The sequence below is a fragment of the Pteropus alecto genome, unplaced genomic scaffold, assembly GCF_000325575.1.
Source record: "Pteropus alecto unplaced genomic scaffold, ASM32557v1 scaffold121, whole genome shotgun sequence".
In the NCBI taxonomy this organism is placed as follows: Eukaryota; Metazoa; Chordata; class Mammalia; order Chiroptera; family Pteropodidae; genus Pteropus; species Pteropus alecto.
Genome location: NW_006434369.1, coordinates 1,615,514 through 1,633,893, shown reverse-complemented (window position 1 = coordinate 1,633,893; position 18,380 = coordinate 1,615,514). Strand labels below are relative to the sequence as shown.

Genomic DNA, 18,380 nt, shown 5'->3' with positions numbered 1-18,380 from the left:
ATGCCTATAGAATCCTTCTTCTAGGTGGGGAAGCTGGGGTAATTTTAAACTGACTCCCCTCTTGATTTCTTGAGGGCTGCTCTGAGAGGCATTTACTGCCTGGCAGTTCCAGACCGCACCCCTGTAGTGGCAAAGTGGGGTCTAGCAGCTAGAGGAAGCCCTTGAACAGAGAAGCAGAGGGGAAAGACTTGCAGTAAGATACCATTAGCTTGCCAGTAGGAATGACAGGGTAGAGCCCCAACTGAAGCTCCAACATTGTCAGTACAGAGAGGATACTTGGGTTTCTAAGCCCATTTGCTCTGATATAGTCATCTTTGAGCCTAGATGTTAGCTTTTAAACAAATATTAAAAATGTGGCATCTGAGAAAAGATGACACCTTTTTAAAAGGTAGTAGTGGCTAGGTCATACACAGTGTGGCTCAAGAGTGGAGATGAGAGGAGCTCTGACTAGTTAAGGACCAAAATTCTCGGGAGAAATATAATTGTTCACAAGCAGGCTGTAAAGGGAGATGCCTCAAACAGCTGACAGGTGTGTTTCCTAAAGCAGGGAGAAAGCCTTATTAAAGACATATACTTTTACCTAGCAAATGACCCTTACTCCTCATTTCTTGAGAAAAGAGAAACAACCAGTTGATATTTTCAAAGGTTTGGTAATATTTTAATATTCAATTAGTATACTTTTACAGGAAGTGGGCTTTTGGTGATTATTTAGAAGTTAGCGACTCGTAGTCCATTTACCCTAAACTCTAGTATTTTCAAGAGACAGCATAAGAGAACTGTCTAGAAGTACTGACTTTTCATTATTTTCCAAACAGATCCCCTAGGATATTGGAAAGGAAGGGTTTGTCTGGTGGAAGGTGGAGTTCTCCTAAAAAGAGAATTCTAGAAGTCGTCATAATTAAACAAAGAGGAAAACGTGCCAGACAAGAGTGAGTGAGGGCTGTTTTTGTGGTTGGCTGTGTTGCGTTCAAGATCCCTCAGATGAGGCTTTGGGGCTTTCAGTAGGAGGAGAGTGGCTGCCCAGGAGACCCAGGGCTCTAGGAATACGGGTGCAGGTGTCCTGGTCCTGCAGGTGAGGAGGCCCATGCGCTTGAAGGCGAGCTGGGTGGGCGGAGAGTCTTGACTCCTTCCCGTAGCCGCTGGTGGGATCAAACAGCCGGACTGGCGCGCAGGAACCCAGCCCGACCCGCGCAGCTCCCACGCGCGCTCGCTCACGTACCCGGCCTCAAGCCGCTGTCGGAGCCTCTCCCCGGCTTGGCCACTCCTCCATTTCTGTTTGCCGACTCTTTACTCCGACCACACTGCCCAGCGCTGCGCGCGTCCAAACTAAAGAAACTCGTTTCCTTCTCTTAGGGGAGCGGGGGAAAGCACGTGGTCCCCTCGCCCTGCACCATGGATCGTCCTGAGCGCGGGCCAGAACAGGCGACACGAGGAGGGGCGCTCATCGTCCGGGAGGGTCCGAGGAGGCGGGCATCTCTGTCCCGGGATGCAGTTGTTCCCATTTCTCCTCGTGTTCTCCGCGCCACGCGCGCGTACTGCGGGGGGAAGTTGGTTGCAAAGTTTCCGAGCGAGGCGTAGACTTGAGCAAGTGGTGCTCAGAATGGGCGCAGACGCGGGAGGCGAGGACAGAAGAGCTCCTTGCGATGTCTTTGTTCTGCTCAAGGGGACAGACCTGGCCGGGAGTCGCTGGGCGAGTGAGGGGACCGCAGCCGTGACATTCCGGACCCAGCAGGGGCTCTTTGGTCCTTCCCCATCTCTTCTGGCATCTCCCTTACCTCCAACCCCGGCACTGCTCTCAAAGCCCCAAGCCTCCTCCACCCCAACCCTTTACCCACAAACTTCACCGTCCTGCGAGGATCCCACATCTGGGATGGGGAAAGACTGTGAAGGCGAAGGTGCGCTCTGGGCTGAGCGCATTCTGGAGGTTGGGTATTTGCTTTGGAATTTTGGTGGGTTTTTCCTTTGCCCTAGAACTGCGGGCCCCCACTCTCTCACATTTCCCGCCCCCCACCCCCGTCTTTCCCCCTCTTCAACTTTAGTGAGATTTAGAAGAAAAATTAGCGCTGCTCTGAGTCACTCAGAGAGACAATGCTGTGACCCGCAGTTGGGATAAGGGCCTAGAGATGGGGGAGATGAAGATGGAGCCCCAATTCTAGAGTTTTGAGAACTACTGGTAAAATACCTGGGGAAGGGACAGGAGCTGTTCTTGATCTGGACACCTGATTTGCCCCGGCTAAGGCGGTGGGGGAGGGGATGGAAAGAGGGGACCAGCCGCGCCAGTGATAGAGGATGGGAGAGCGCCTGGGACCTCGAGTCAGATCTTTGGGGGTGAGGATAAGGCGGTGGCCTAGGGAAGGGAACAGGCGAGTAGCGCTTGGTTCCAGGGTCAAAAGGAGCGCGATCTTCCAGAGCCTTGCTGTCCTGGATTGAGGTTCTGGCAAGTTCGGGATCTAAGAGGTGGGCGCGATGCTCGAGGTGGGGATCCGCCGGTGAGCCCCTGGACCGAGTTGCGCAGCGCTGGAGCAACAGGTAGCTCGGAGCTGGGCTTTGTCCTGAGGATTAGAGGGGCTCTCCTAAAAGACAGTGTGGTGGGATAGGAGAGGGGTGGGGTGTGGGGGGATTGTTCCAACCCCTGGAGCCTCTCTGAGTTGTTTTGGTGTATTAGGTAGAGGGAATGAATCTGGGTGGAGGAATAAGGATGGAGAGCTTGGGGTGCGCCCACCAATAATTGTGTAACCGCTGGTATCCTCTGGGGTTGACCCCCAGCCCTTCGCATTTTGTCGCCTGGGATGATTAAAAACTGACAGAAACTCGATGCCAAAGTGGATTGTTCACGTTGATTGGCAGGGAAAGTGCGAACAAAGAGGCGCATCTCCCGGAAACAATGATTTTGGAGATCCCCCCCCACCCCCCCGCAGATCTGAGCGCGTTGGGAAGGGGGCGTTATGGAGGTTATGGAGGGGACCAGGGTCGGCATCTCTGGGGAAAGTTGGAGCGAGGTAGTGGGAGGAGATGGTCGGGTCGAGTGGCCTGGAGATGGGGACTGAGCGGGGGGGCGGGGAGGGAGGGACGGGAGGGGAGGGGAGAGGAAGAAGGGGTGAGAGGGAGAACCTGCCGCTGCTCGCCGCCTCTTTGTCTGCTCCGGGACTGGGAACAAAGGGGGGAACTCTGATGAACTCTCCTCCCCTCGCCCCGGACGCCCGGTTATCTCCCTGTAGCAACTTTGCAGCCTCGACTTTCTGCGGTGTCAGGCCACACAAAAGTGTCCATGCGCTTTGCGGACTGCAACAGGGGAGCGTCTCTGAAAAGTGTGACCAAGTGGGAAAAAGGTGAGTGGAGGCTGTTGTCTTGTTTATCTCTCTCTCCCCCTTAATGTGCCCTGCTCCCCGCCCTAGGAGGACAGAGGAATCGTCTGTCCAGTGACTAAGTTTGGCTAGAAAGTTGTACCTCCTTTCTCTGCTCCCTTGTCTTTTGTTCTTTAACGAACTTGCACAGATGGTTTTATTTGTTCATTTTTAATAGGCAAAAGCCAGACAGGCATTTTTCTCAAGTGCCTCTTTCCATGAGGAACTGGTGATGGGGTGGGGGACAGAGTATATCAAGGGGGTATTGCCTCATTTTCCTCCAGCTGCATGTACAAGGGAGAAAACACACTGAAATCGATGGGGTCTTAACAGTCTCACTCCCACCCCGCCCAGACTTTGTCATGCAAAAGAAAGAGATACGGAACTGGGGGTCCTTTCCTCACTGTTTTATAACTTAACTGTCTGCGGAGCGCTCAGCAGATCCAACGCACAATGCCAAAGCTGCAACAATAGAATGCAGAAGAGCTTTGAGTTGGTGGGGAGTGGACTCTTGTGCTTGTGGTCCAGGGGGTTAGAGCAAACAGGTAAGAGTTAAGAAAGTTTTCTTTGGGGCTAGGGTAGGTGGGGGAAGCCACAGGTTCCTGACTGTCAGAGATGCAGAGATGGAGGGATGGGGCCTGGACCACTAGTTAGAATCGGCCATCCTGTGCGCCCCTTTAGTTTCACCACCCACCCAGAATAACCTATGTTGTCCTTAGGATCCATCATCACCTCTCTCACTTTACTCCCCCTCACCCCCTTTTTCAACGTGTTTGAATAGAAAGTGGAACGTGAGCCCCAGAGGCTCCTGAGACCCTGCCCTCCGCCTGCCTTTTGTGTTTTAACCTTTTGTTTCCATCAGCCACGCCCGCCCCAAAGAGGGATGGCTGTTGCGGCTCTTTTGAGTGCAAAGGCAGCGGAATCTCCTCCTTGTTTATAGGCAAAGGGAGACTCCCTAACTTTGTTTCCAAAGTAAGTAGTTAACCTTCCCAGTGTTTCTGAGTTGGTTCTTGCTTAAATGAGGCAACCACTCTGCAACTAGTAAACACCTTCACTATATATGAAATTTCTTTAAGTGCTTTTTTACTTTACCACAAAAGTTGTTTATCTGCCTTGTCACTTGGTTAATAGAAAGACATTTAGGGACAGCAGTTGAGAGTTTGTTGAAAGTGGGCAAATGTAGTATGGTCTAGCTACTATGATATGTTGAAATATTAGGAATGTGCGGAATAGGCTTTTTAAATTCAACAATGCAAATTTAGGTCATTATCATTATGTTTTATGGGATCTTCCAAATACCAAAGTAATTTATCACCATCTCCACTCTCCTCTCCCCACCCATGGGCTAGAGGCTTCCCTCACACTCTGGGACTTACCCGCCTTTTCAGTTTGCCAAGAGAAATGAAACATCAAACTGAATGTGCTGCTAATAACTGGAAGAAACATCCAAACACTATTTTAACTTCTTAAAGTTATGATTTTGTATAGTGGTATCCATTAAAACTTGCACCTATTGGAGATTTGAGTGTCGGAACTATGTAGCTTTGAATTTTTACATCAACGACTGAACTATGTTAACGCTATGAAACTGAGTGTATAGAATGACTTGGAAGCTAATGTTAATTAATTTCAATTTTACAGGTGTGGTTATTATCAACATCTAGCAAGCATCATGCAGTGCATTGTTCTTACGAGATCTTAATATCAGTGAACATTATGGAAGTACCAGTACAACGTCACATCATTCGTGGATGAAAAGTTATCAAACTTCTTCATTTGGAGTTACATAAGATTCAAAATGATGGGAGTTCTGATGATGCCTTCCCTATCTGGATTACTACAGTTTGAACACTGGAAATTCTCTGCCTTAAGGAAGGTACTTTTCTTTTTAAATACTCTACAAGTGCTTCGTTTTGGGGCTGGTGCTAATGCCATTAGAGAATTTTCTAGTTATTTTGGGCTGTTGCCTGATCAAGGTGATTTGTGACTTCAGATTTCCTTGTTTTGAACAGGTTTTTGTAGGTTCATTTTCACTTGAAATAAGGATTTGTGTATTTACGATGAATTTTTATTTTAAAAAGTGTTTTTCAACATTAGCACACATATGAATGTGGATTATGCTATAACTAAGGAAAGTTATGTAACAATGATGGGTCCAATAGGCAATTGTCTTATTTTATTTATGATTGATTTTGTTGTTAAATATCTCAGTGAATGGTTCTCATTAGTAGAACTTTTGTGGTTCAGATTTTTTTTTTTCACTTTTGACATTTCATTTTGGTAAACAAAATCCAAAAGTGACCAGAAACAAATGAATTCCTAATAACCAGGTGTCAATATAAAGCACAAGTTATAACAAAATGAAAACTTGACTATGTAATAACAAAGAAGCTATAAATTTGTTTTGTCTTTATAGTATACATCAAGTTTTTATGATGTTCATTAAGAGTCTTATATTCCTTCTTTTAAGTCTTACAATTCATTTTTGTTCACCTCTGAGAGAAAGCAATTAAAGTTCACATAAATACTGTTGGTAATAAAAAAGTGTTTTGATACAGTATTTACTTTCCTTGTTTGCCATGGAAAGCGAGAGTTTTCTTTGTTTAAAATAGGGTGCTTTGAAATGATTTAAGTTGAAAGATTTGATTATCAAAATGATTCAAGTTCAAGGTGTTTTTTAATCTTACAGGTGGAGAATTTCATTGATATATTACTTTAATTTAAAATGTTAAGGTCTTAAAGAAGATGATTGGGAATTGGAAATATTTTTATTCTGCTAAGTTAAAAAGTATTAGAATTTGCTTCTTTCTAGTTGTATAAACTTGGACAAACTATTTAGTCTTCCCGGACTTTAGTTTATCATCTATAAAATGAAGGTTACGTTAGGAAACTTTACCAAATCTTTTAGCTTTAAGATTGTATGACTTGCTGATTTCTCCTGTAATTAAGGTGCATCCTCTCTTATGAAGTTTATTTTTAAATTGTTGAACAATACAGTTACTGATGTGGAAAATTTTAGGTATATCAATAATCATTCTGTATGAATTCTTAGCTCAGGGACTACTAGTTCAGGAAATATGTTTTAAAATTTCTGTAAAGTATACTTTCGGCAAAGCATGCTGTGTGGAGATGTCAGAGTTCCTCAAATGTTCTTCAGATGTTTTCCACAAAAGTTTATCTGCTGGAATAATTTAGGGGGATAGAGAGTGCAGTATTATTTTCCATCAAGTGTTTTACCTTCCAATGTATGAGGTGAATATGTTTGAATTTGTTCTAATGGTGACCTAAAGTTGGGCTCAGAGGTTTAGACACAGATTTTTGAATGAAACAGACCTGAGTTTGAATCCCAGCCCGGGCAACTAACTCACAATGGCCAGTTTACTTGATTTCCTTGTCTCAGTTTCTTGATTTATAAGTGAGGATCATAACACTTACCTCCTGGGGTTGTTGTGGAGAATATAGTTTTAAAAGCATATATGTGTGAGTAAAAAACTTGATAAAGGGTTAAGCATCTGTAAACCTAACAAAAGGCACTATTTCCACCATTCACAATGAACTTAGTGATGATTGGACACTTCTCACTTTATTGTTGACTGCCTTACAAGTTTCAAGCTACGTTAACCAAAAATATTCACTGAAATATCCAAAATCAGTTGGGATAGAAACATTCACATATTTAAATGTTTTTATCTAAAAACATTCTATTGAATTCTTTTATCCAGTTAAGTGTGGATTAATATGCTTCAATAAACATTTATTAAGTCTCACTATGTGTAAGCATGTCTGAAGGTCATTGCTTCATCTTGGAATATGTGACCATTCTATATCCTTACAGAAATTTCTGTAAATCAAGATAATAGCAAGTTTCTAGAATTGATTTACTCAAATTCTCTTTTCAATGCTATCAGTAGCATTGAGTAGACTTAGATATAGTTTTAAAAATTTTGTTATTCACTTTTCAACTTTAGTATAAAGTGATGGTTCAGTGGTTTGTTGATGAGGAAATCAAGAACTGTTGCACATTTTCTGATGTTAGTTTTTATAGAATGGTCTTAAATAGAAAACTCACAGTATAAATGACACTTAGAAGAATAGCATCATGAAATTAAGTTTAAAGTCCTGGATTTTCATTTTCTAGATCTGTAATTTAGCAAGATACATTGCCCTTCTCTGTGTAATTATTTAGTTTGATGAAGATTATATTCATTTACCCTTAGGAAATTTTTGATGGGAATGGAATGTTAAGGTATTGCTTCTTCTCATTTATAATTCACCAGCAGGTAGTCTTCTAGAAATGATAATGTTAAGAAGAAAAATATTAAGTAAGTCATTATTAAAATAGAAAATTATTTTTTCTCCAGGTATATCCACAGTTTTGTGGACAACATATATTTTAATCAGATCAGGAGACTGTATCATTAGTATAGCAACTAGTAATATAATAATTTGTAATTACAAAGTTTAAAGTGAAAAATTCCTTTAAATTCTTCAATGTGATGTTAATTTTTAAATTATAACCAAATATACTTAATAACTTTATTCTAAGTATCATATTTTATAGTCTTAGATATTTAAAACTCTTCATTGATGTGAATTAGTTTGAATTGCTGAAACCAGAACAATCTGCCAGGTTGTTTCTCACAATAAACTTACCTAGAAAGAAAATCTAAATATTCATCTCTGCCATCTAAAAATGATGAATACAGTGCATATTAAACATCTTAGAAGTAAATAAAAAACATCTGTAAACTTTATATTGAGCCTAGGAGGTGATCACCTGAATATTTTGTTGTATTTTGAATATCATTTCTATGTATTTATTTGTCATGAGTTTCTTTAGGTACAGTAGGTGTTCCCATAGTCACTTGGATTTCTTCACTATGACCTCAGATTTGCTGTTATTTAAGTGCCAGTCATTTCTAAGAACTTTGATGGTAGTTCTGATTATTGTTCAAGATACAAATGTTTAGAAATATATTTATCATGAACTGTGAAAACTTTGTTCATTCTTTCCTTATTCATTCTTTTAGGTATATTTATTTGGTGTCTTTTATGTGTCAAGCATTGTTCTAAGCATTGAGGATACAAAAGAAATAAAAATCCCTGCACTCTTAGAACTTCTACTATTGACAGTAAAATATATGTTAAAAGGCAGCAACTACTTACTATTGAATAGAATAAACCAGGAAAGGGAGGTAGGGTGTAGGAGGGAAGGGAGTTGCAATTTTCAGTGAGATGGCTTGGGATGACCTCATAGAGAAGGTGACATTTGAGGAATGCCATGAAGGAAGTGAAGGAATGAGCTGCATGATGTTGGGTAGAAGAACATTCAGGTAGAGGCATGATGAGTGCCTGGTGTATCAGTGGAAACAAGGAGAGCATAGTAACAAATAGAGTGAGCAGAGGGCATGGTGGTAGAACATGAGGTCATAGAGGAAATGGGAATACGGTGAGTAGATTACATGGATCCTTAAAGGGCATTGTGAGGACTTTGGATTTTTCACTGAGGGAGATGGGATTCTATTGAAGGGTTTTAAATAATGATTGACCTGATGTAACTAGTGTTGTAACAGGATTACTCTGGCTGGAGGGTTGAGACCAGATCAAAGGTGGGCAAGGGCAAAAAGAGGGAGAGAGACTATTTAGGAAACTATTTCAGGTATCAAGCGAGAGGTGATGGCTACTTAGACAAGGGTAAAAGTACACAGATGCAGTGAGAAGGAGTTGAATTTGGACGATATTTTGGCGGGAGGATTTTCTGGTGAGTTGGATTGGAATTCTGAGAGAAAGAGAAGAGGCAAGTATAACTTAGATTTTTGATGTGAGCACCTGAATGGACTGAATGCCCATTAACTGAGATGAAGTGTGGGCTTGGGATAAGGGAGACCAGAAGCTCAGTTTGCACCCATTAATATTAAGGTATGTCTTAAGCATCTAGGCAGTTTGATACACAAGTCTGGTTTTCAGGGTAGAAGTCTGGAGATAGAAATTTGTGAGTTAGAAGAAATTAACTGCTATTTAGAGCCAGAAGACTAGATGAGATTACCAAAGGAGTGAGTATAGAAAGGAAAGAGATCAAGATACTAAGCCTTGGGGCCCTCCATATTTAGAAGTTAGGAAGATGAGAAGGGGCAGGTAAAGAATAGTGAGAAGGGGCTGCCACTGAGGTGAAAGCCCAGTGAAGAAACTGTCACCAGGAGGAAGGCCAGATCATTTGTTTCAAGGGCTGCTGATAGCTTGACCAGTTGATGATTTGAGAATAGACCTTTGGGTTTAGGCATTTGGGAGGTCAATGCTTGTTGGTAATCTTGGCTAGAATACTTTTTAGTAAATGGTGAGAAATCTCATATTTTTTCTTAATTTGTGTGGTCCATTACATACCTTTAAAAAATCTTACCTACTCGAACTAAAATTAGTACTTTCTAACTGATAAAATGCTTTCACATGTTATCTTAGTTAAGTCTAGGAGAGATAGGATGATAATGTCAATGTTTATTTTACAGAAGAAGAAATTGAGACTCAGATATAAAGTGATTAGTCCAAAGTCACCCAAATATAAGATAGAGTTTTTTGTTTTTGTTTTTGTTTTTAAATTTTGAGCACTTTGCCATTCACAATAGAAGGGAAAGTAATAATAAAACAAATTCCAATATAATGTGATAGAAGTTAGAATAGCAGTGTGTACAAAGTACAGGATTATATCAAGGGGAGGGAGTGATTATCTTTTGGGGTCAGGGAAAACTTTCCTGAGTTAGGATTAAAAAAATACATTTTAACATGTGGTCAAAGGGAAGAACGTTTTAGAGTTGGAAAATATAATGTGCAAGAACATGGAGGGATGAAACGGGATAATAACTGGAATATATTTAGGATGCTTAAGCCATTTGATTCATGTTAGACTTGAAGGAGAGTGGATAAGAGATAGGCTGGAGTGATAGCAAATGATAGTTAAAAGCTTAGATTGAAAAATGGTTTTAATAAAACAACCACTGGATGCCATCTTAACCGTTCCTCATATTACATAAAATAGTTAGACACAATGTCCTTCACATCACATAAAACAGTTATACACAAGGCAGTTGGTGATGCCCGAACATACGTACATCACCATAAATGCATCGCCTTAGTCCAGGCTGCTATAACCAAGTAGTGGGTGGTTATAAACAGCAGAAATTTATGTCTGATGGTTCTGGAGGCTGAGCAGTCCAAGATAAAGGTGCCAGCAGATTTCAGTGTCTGGTGAAGGCCTGTTTCCTGGTTCATAGATAGCTGTTTTCTTGCTGTGTCTTCACACGGTGGAAAGGGCGATGGAGCTCTCTGGGATCTTTTTTATAAGAGTGCTAATCCCATTCATGAAGGTGTCAGGCTCGTGACCTAATCACTGCCCAAAGGCACCACATCCAAATGCCATCATACTGGGAATTAGGTTTCAACATATGAATTTTGATGAGTTTTGGGAGGATATAGACATTCAGACTAGAGCGGGTATATTTTCTGAATTCTATTCTTCCTTCAAAAGTACATGTACATGTAAATCCTATACCACCAAAGAGGCTGTAGTGATTTCTAGTCTATATCAGTCAGAACCTTCTGGCATCAAGTAAGAAAATACTTAACCAAAAGTGGCTTAAAAAGTTAGGGTTTTTATTTATTTTTATTTTTTGGTTTCATGTTAAAGAAATTTGGAATAGGACTATTCCAGGACTGGCTAATTTAGCAGCTCAGCAAGTCTCATGGTTCCTGGTTGGTTGACGCTTTCCTTTTGGTCCTGAGATAGCTGCTGCAGCTTCAAGCGTCATGCCTCCCCTTGGGAAGCGAAGATAGGGAGATAGGAAGGGTTGAATCCTTGCCATATATATTTTTATTTAAGTTTATCCCATTCAGTAATTTTTTTGGGTAAAGGTACAGAGTTGTGCAACCATCACATTTTAAGAACTTTCTGTTGCCCCTAAAATATGCCCTGTGTTCATGTACAATCACCTTCTGTTCCCACCCACCAGGCTTAGGCAACCACTGATGTACTTTCTGTCTTTATAGATTTGCCTTGTTTGGACAGTTCACGCATAAATGGAATTATACAATGAGTTGTCTTTTTGTCTGGCTTCTTTCACTTACTATAAAGTTTTTGAAATTCATCCATGTTGTATTGTGAGTCAGTATCTTGTTCCTTTTATTGCTGAATAGTGTTCCATTGTATGGATATATCACATTTTGTTTTTCTGTGTATCAGATGATGGACATGTGGGTTGTTTCCATTTTTTAGCTATCATGAATAATGCTTTTGTGAACATACTTGCATAAATTTTTAAATCAGCTGATCACATTAAGAATTTCTAAAAATTAACCTGTCCAAACTGATAGCGAAACAAGCACAGCCTTGGTGTGTGACTCTGTGGGCAGTTGCTAAGCCCCAGCATTCCTTTCCTGTGAAGCACCATGGAACTTTTTTGGCAACCCAGCAACAGTTTTTTATAAACCTGGTTAAGTGTCAGTTAACAGCCACCAAATCCTTGGCTTAAGATATAGGAAGATATTTAGACTATGTTGAGTGTTGGACGACTTGACAACAACTTGAAAAATTATTTGAGCTTGGGAAAAAGAGATTGTATTTTCATAGTCTTACCTTATCTTTTTTTATTTCTTTTTAGTAAAAGGCAAAAGATTTATACGATCTGAAGAAAAACCAGAGCATACATATATTTTTTATTGTGAGGCATAACATACATAAGGATTGGTAAATGCACTATATGTGTAGGATATTGATGCCACCCTCTGTTGCAAAATCCAGAACACGTGGGTCAACATGTTTATTTCAGTGGAACGATGGAATTTCAAGTGATTCACGCGTGAAAGTCCCTGAAAATCTGAAACAAAACTTTTGGTAATTAGAATGCATCAATAGATAATCCTGATAATTTAGACATAGCTACAGACAATTATGGGGGGAGGGGGAATTATATTTGAAATTAATTTCTGTGACATCCTGCTCTTAAATTATTTTGTTTTCGTTTTTCAAATCTTAGAATAGATACCAGTATGGATTACGATAACCTAGAATTTTGCAACTGTCAATGTAATACTAATATTTTGAATTAAACAATGACTTTTAAAAAAATCCAAACAACTTCAGTAGTTCTCTCATAATGGGTAATTTCATTCTAGAGATGGAGAATACCAAGAAATTTAAGTTTCTTAATTATTGGTCTTAGTGGGAATGAAGTATTCATCTTAACATTTACAATTTAGTGTTCTATTTCTTAGAGAAGTAATGACTGTTGCAGAAACTTAAGACATTTGTACAGCTACAAGTTATGTATCCTCATACTTGATTCTAATTTGAATTCTAAGTAGTGCTAGTAACATTCTCATTTTACAAGTAAAGAATTTGGAGTTCAGAGAAGTATCTTGCCCAAATAATCAGACTAATAAATGGAACAATGCAAATCCATTAATTAGGGACCAGCATTGTAGATGAAGATGAGAGATTATCTCCTTAAGAGGTCCTACTTAAACTGATAATTTTCCTACTTTCACATTGATTTACTCTTATTCTGAAAATATTGTGAATATATTTTAAGACACAAACATTTGATCAGACTTAAAGAGAGGATGATCTACTCTGCTGGCCTTTTTAGATTCCTGGGAGATGGTGTTGCAAGCAGCAGTTGAGAAGCCGACATGATGGTGAAACTAGTCAGTGTTCAAGAGTTTTACTTGTCAGATTTTAATGGGATGGTATCATTCTTTCTAATGAACTCCCCAAGAATGATACATAGCAATACTCATAAAATCCCTATTCTGTAGCAAAAGAAAAATGGTTTTTGGATCATCTTTTCATCATGTTTCTTCTTCAAGTCAGATGTCCATGAAGAGAGGGCTTTGGGCAGGCTTATCATTCCTGAATTGAAACCTTAAATAGAAGATCTTCCTGTGGCTTCACCTTGCTTTGTCCCTGAGCTTAAGTCTATCCATTTTCTACCTATCCTTCTGCCTGCCTATCTATCTATCTATCTGTCTGTCTGTCTATCTACCTACCTACCTACCATCTATCATCTATCTACCTCTAGCATCTGTCTACAAAAAGAGGCTCTATGCAATGACATGCTCTTTATTTATAGCTCTAGCTCCTATTCTGGGCTCTCTGCTTGGTGAGCAGTTGCTCTGGACTGTGATGAGGCCCTAAGGACCCTCTTGTCCTTTTTGACATGGCCTTGGCCAGGAGTATGCCTGATTGACCTGGTCCGTGCTCTTTTTCCCTCATCCCAGGATTAGGTCTTACTAGCCTTCTGGATCTTACTGCTCCAATAGGGGCAATAGGACATCTTCTCTAAAATCCTAGAGCAGAACCAGGCCGAGCTGCACATGCTTTGTTTCATTTCCCCTGGGTCTGGGTATACTTTGCTTGAACTTGGCCTTCCAGTGGTGTGGTGTCTAACTGGTAGACTTCCTGAGTCCCTGCTTTTTAATCCCGGCCTGGAAGGAAGAAGAGAATGTGAATTTTCTTTAGTACTCTACACCAGAAGTTCCACTGCCTACGCTTTTTGTGACCCTCATTTTATGTCCCTGAGGTCACTTGGGCCTGGGCCTATGGCTTCTCAGCTTCTTTTTGAAGAGTGAACCCTCAGTGTTAACAGTGAGTGAGCTAGGCTATTAGTGTGTATAACCGAGACCTTTTCACATTTTCTCATTGGGATGCACGTAACACACAGAAGGAAGAAGTTGTCTGAAAACTCAAAACACCCAAAGCTGGGTATTTCTTCACTCTCTGGACTAACATGGTGACCCCATGTTTCCATTCTTTGTTCTCTTTAGCCCATAAATTGCAATTCTGAAAGCTGCCTTTTCCTGTCTGCACCCTTCTTCTGCAAAAATATCACCCTGCGCTAGCACACCCAGGATGTGTGGATCAGTGGAATAGAGAGCCCATTAGGGGGTGGCACAATGAGTTATGTGACAACCCTGATGAAATACTTCTTATTGTATGTGGTTGACCTCAGCGATTGGAATAAAGAAATGGTAATATAACAAAAATTTTTAGCATATGTTTCAGCTTTTATTTTTTGCAGGTTAGTATAGTTCAAATAATAAATAAAATTCGCTTCTTGTCATCTGTCTTTGGGATAGATAAACCTTAGTTCGATCATAATAAATTTTCAGGATTTGTCTCAGTGTGGGAATTTGGGTGAAAGTTCATAGAATGTTTTTCTTCAAAAATTTCTGTTGAATTTTGACTGACTCTGCAGCCAAATTAAAAAAATCTCACTAGACTGTAATGATTAAACTACTTTACCTAAATATATTGTGTAGGTTTCTAGCCAAGTGGCTGTAAGAGTGTATTTGAAATACAAGCAAACAATAATAGCAAAAAGCTTTCTGTTATCATTATCCTTATGCCAAGCCCTTGTTCTGTGCTTTGGCCTCCTGAGTTCCCAGGGTTTGTGCCTGATAAGGCTTTAAAGGCCAGGGATGGGCTTGGTTAACTGGCTTATTAGGCAGATCACCTTTGGAACATAGGAGTCAATCCAGGTGCCCAGTTATTTTCTGAATCCTGGTTCCACAACAGTTTAACTCATTATTTACCTACTGATTCAACTTGATTATGCAAATTCCAGGACTTGATGTGTAGATTCAAAGAGTATATTTTTGCATATCCTGGTCTTTTGTGTTCCTCATTTGTTTTGTCATTGGCCTTAACTCTTCTCTTTCTGGTCCCATCCTGCAATGGCTTCTTGTCCTTGATGCTCACCTTTTTTATATTTCAATTTCCAGAGCTGGTTAATTTCAGTGGATACTGGCCAACCCCAGTGAGCTCAGGTTGAACCTCAGGTTCTTATAGAATTATCTTGGATCATAACGTCTTGCTAAAAAAAATTCATCCAACTTATTTACAAAGAATGAACCCTGCATTTGCTATCACTTCTGCCCTTCTTCAGGGTACTGCATTGATTCAGATACCCACAACGACATCCCTGAAATGTGCTGAAAGATAGAGCCTCTCAGTCATCTAAAGAATTAAGCTGTGCTGAGTACCATTTTATGTCAAATATATCTTAAGGTTCTGATTCTTTGAAATCTGGTGATGAATGAATAATATATGTGCTGATTCTTTATTAAGGAGACTATTTGATGAATCCACCTAAGGAATTGTAACAAACTAGCTGAAACAGGTTAGCCTTTCTGGGAGATCTTCTGGAGTCATGAATAATAGTAGGGCATTTTGTTTTGAGTTGCTAAATCCCAGGATGTGCAATATTTAATTTCGGCCCTAATTTACAGGCAACTGTTGATTGAAACCCTACTGCTAGTAAAATTGGATGCTTTAGAGAGAGGAATTGGATGCCTGAGTCCAGTGGAAAAGGGAGAATTTTTATGGTATTCTCTTGTGTATTTTGAACTTTGAACTATGTGACTTTTTTTTTTTTTTGCCTAGTAGAAATAGGAGCGTGAAAGGAAAGAAGGAAGGGAGGAAAGGAACAATTATAAGGAACAATACATCCATTAAGTAATATTTCTAAGTCATATACTTATATGTAGCACGTTGCAAAGCTCTTGGGAGATAAAAGTATATAGTAAAAGGAACTCTTCAGAGATTCCTATATATTAGTCATTTAGGAAAATGATCTCTAAACTTGTCAACCCCAAAAGGTAGGCATTGTTATGTGGTGAGAAAATGGAGCTGTTAACAGTAGAGCTGGCAGTTGGATCCAGGTGTCCCTGGTTCCAATGCCGTGCCATGCTGCCTGTCTTGGCCACCTTGGACTGCTGTAACAAAATGCCACAGACTGTGTGGCTTAAACAACAAACATTTATTTCTTACATTTCTGGAGGCTGGGAAATCCAGTATCAGGTGTGGGCCAATTGAGTATTTGGTAAGAGCCCTCTTCCTGGTTTGCAGTTGGCTGCCTTCTTGCTGTATCCTCACTTGATGGAGAAAGAGAGCTCTGGTCTCTTTATCCCCTTGTAAGGGCACCAATCCCATCATGGGGGCTCTACCCTCATGACCTCATTCAAAGCTCCTAAAGGCCTCCACCTTCAAATAACAATCACATTAGAGTTTAGGACTTCAACATTTGGATTTTGGGGGAGACACAGACATTCATCTGTAGCACTGCCTCTCCAACAAAAATGTAGCATAAGGGATCTGTAAATATTCTCTAGTATCAACTCACTGATCAGAACTGGCCCTGAGCAAAATTGTCACATAGGGAAAATTTGACTGCTACTGTCTACAGTTCCCATCCTTTCAATCCTCTGTTCTCCCTCTGCCGTGTGCTCTCCTTCCCTTTGTCCTCTTTCTCCTTCTTGGTCATCCAGAGAATTGAGGCTCTCAAGATATTATTCTACCCATCCATCCATCCACCCATCATGTATCCACCTTGCATCTACTCATTCAGATACCACTGAGTACCTATTACGTGTCAGGACTAGACTTGATGCTGAGTATGCTGGAAGATGATGTAAAGATGGTGGCAGAAAGTGATGCTGGGAATGCAAAGTTAAGCAAAATGGACATGATTCCTGCCATTATGTACCTTAAGGGGGAAAGAGGCATCTGTGTGTAGATACCTTTGGGGAACTCTACACATTGTGCTTATGTCCCTTTTGAAGGCTTACCAAGCCCTCTAAATGCCCTGAGTTGTCTGGTGGTTGGAGTTTCTTTTTAACTTCTTGAGTATGAAATTATGGTCACCTCTGTTTTTTTTTGTTTGTTTCTTTTGCTTTTTAGACTCAGAACATTCATTAAAAAACTCCACAGAACTGATCTTTTGCTAAACATTTATTTAAGAAATAATGACTTGGAAGGGTTCCTTCATGAAACCTCCAAGTTGTAATTTCACAATTTAATGTAACTTCACAATTTAATGTAACTTCACAATTTAATGTATAATCTACTACAAAATAATATTTGAATTTAAATGGTGGGCTTCAGTCTCAAGAAAAAATGTGAGGAATTTTAAACACTGTGACGTGTTCCGAAGCATAATAATTTGGGGCAGTAGAAACCTTTCTGTGCCTTTCATGTTATAAAAAGTAGCTGCTCACTACAGCTCTGAAAAAACTAGTCCAAGACAAACAATGACAACTACAATAGAAACAAAAACAATAACAAAAAATTACAAGATCATAATGGGGTGGAACAGAAACGTGAAGGAGTGCGTAAAGATGATGTAAACAGGAGACCATCAGAGTAGCCAGAATGACAAATACTGTCAGGTTCAGCGTGGCGCTTCAGAAGTTCACATCTCAGAGTAGGTAGAAGAGCCTCGTCCAGTCCCAGGAGACACTTCCCACCTTAGGCAATATGCACCACGTTCCCTGAACTCAGGCAGAAAATTTTGCTTACTCATGCTGCTTTGCTTGGTTTTCAGTCATTTCAGTTTAATCAATGGTCACCCTGCCTCCTTGAGGAGGCTGGATGGCTGTGGGATGAATAATTGCCCCTCAAAGAGAGCAGATCCTAATATCTGAAAGCTGTAATGTTGCCATATAAGGAAAATGGTCTTTGCAGGTGTGATTAAATTAAGGATCTTGACACAGAGAGATTATTCTAGGTTATCTGGATGGAGCCCAAATCCAATCACAAGTGTCCTTATAATAGAGGGGCAGAAGGAGGTCATCCCACAGAGCAGAGCAGAAGATAATGTGAAGATGGTGGCAGAAATTGGAGTGATGTGACCACATGCCAAGGAATGCTAGCAGCTGCCACATGCTAGCAAGGGGCAAGGATGGCTTTTCCCTCCCCGAGGCTCCGAAGGGTTCATGGCCATGTTAACACCTTGACTTTAGACATCTGGCCTCCAGATCGTGAGAGAATAAGTTTCTGTGGTTTTAAGCTGTGGAGTTTGTGGAGTATGTTATGGCAGCCCCAGGACTCAAATACTGATTGTAAACTGTCTGAGGGTCAGTCATTGTCTCCTCTGTACTTGGCTTGTACTCAGTATGCAGAGTTCTGGACATAACATGCACTCAGAATCTTAAGTACTTGAACTGACTTCTTCACTAGTTCAGCAATTTGGAGCCTGAAAATTTGTATTT

General features: G+C 40.6%; 1 long non-coding RNA gene across 8 annotated transcripts in view; it reads left to right on the top strand.

Moving 5' to 3' along the window:
* The first annotated feature begins 3,080 nt into the window (after positions 1-3,080).
* LOC102887488 overlaps positions 3,081-18,380 on the top strand; it is a 366,742-nt gene continuing 351,442 nt past the window's right edge. For all 8 annotated transcript variants that reach the window (XR_003045540.1, XR_001516647.2, XR_001516646.2 and 5 more), the window contains exons 1-2: positions 3,081-3,329; positions 4,986-5,220. This is a non-coding gene — a long non-coding RNA (uncharacterized LOC102887488). The remainder of the gene's footprint in view (positions 3,330-4,985; positions 5,221-18,380) is intronic.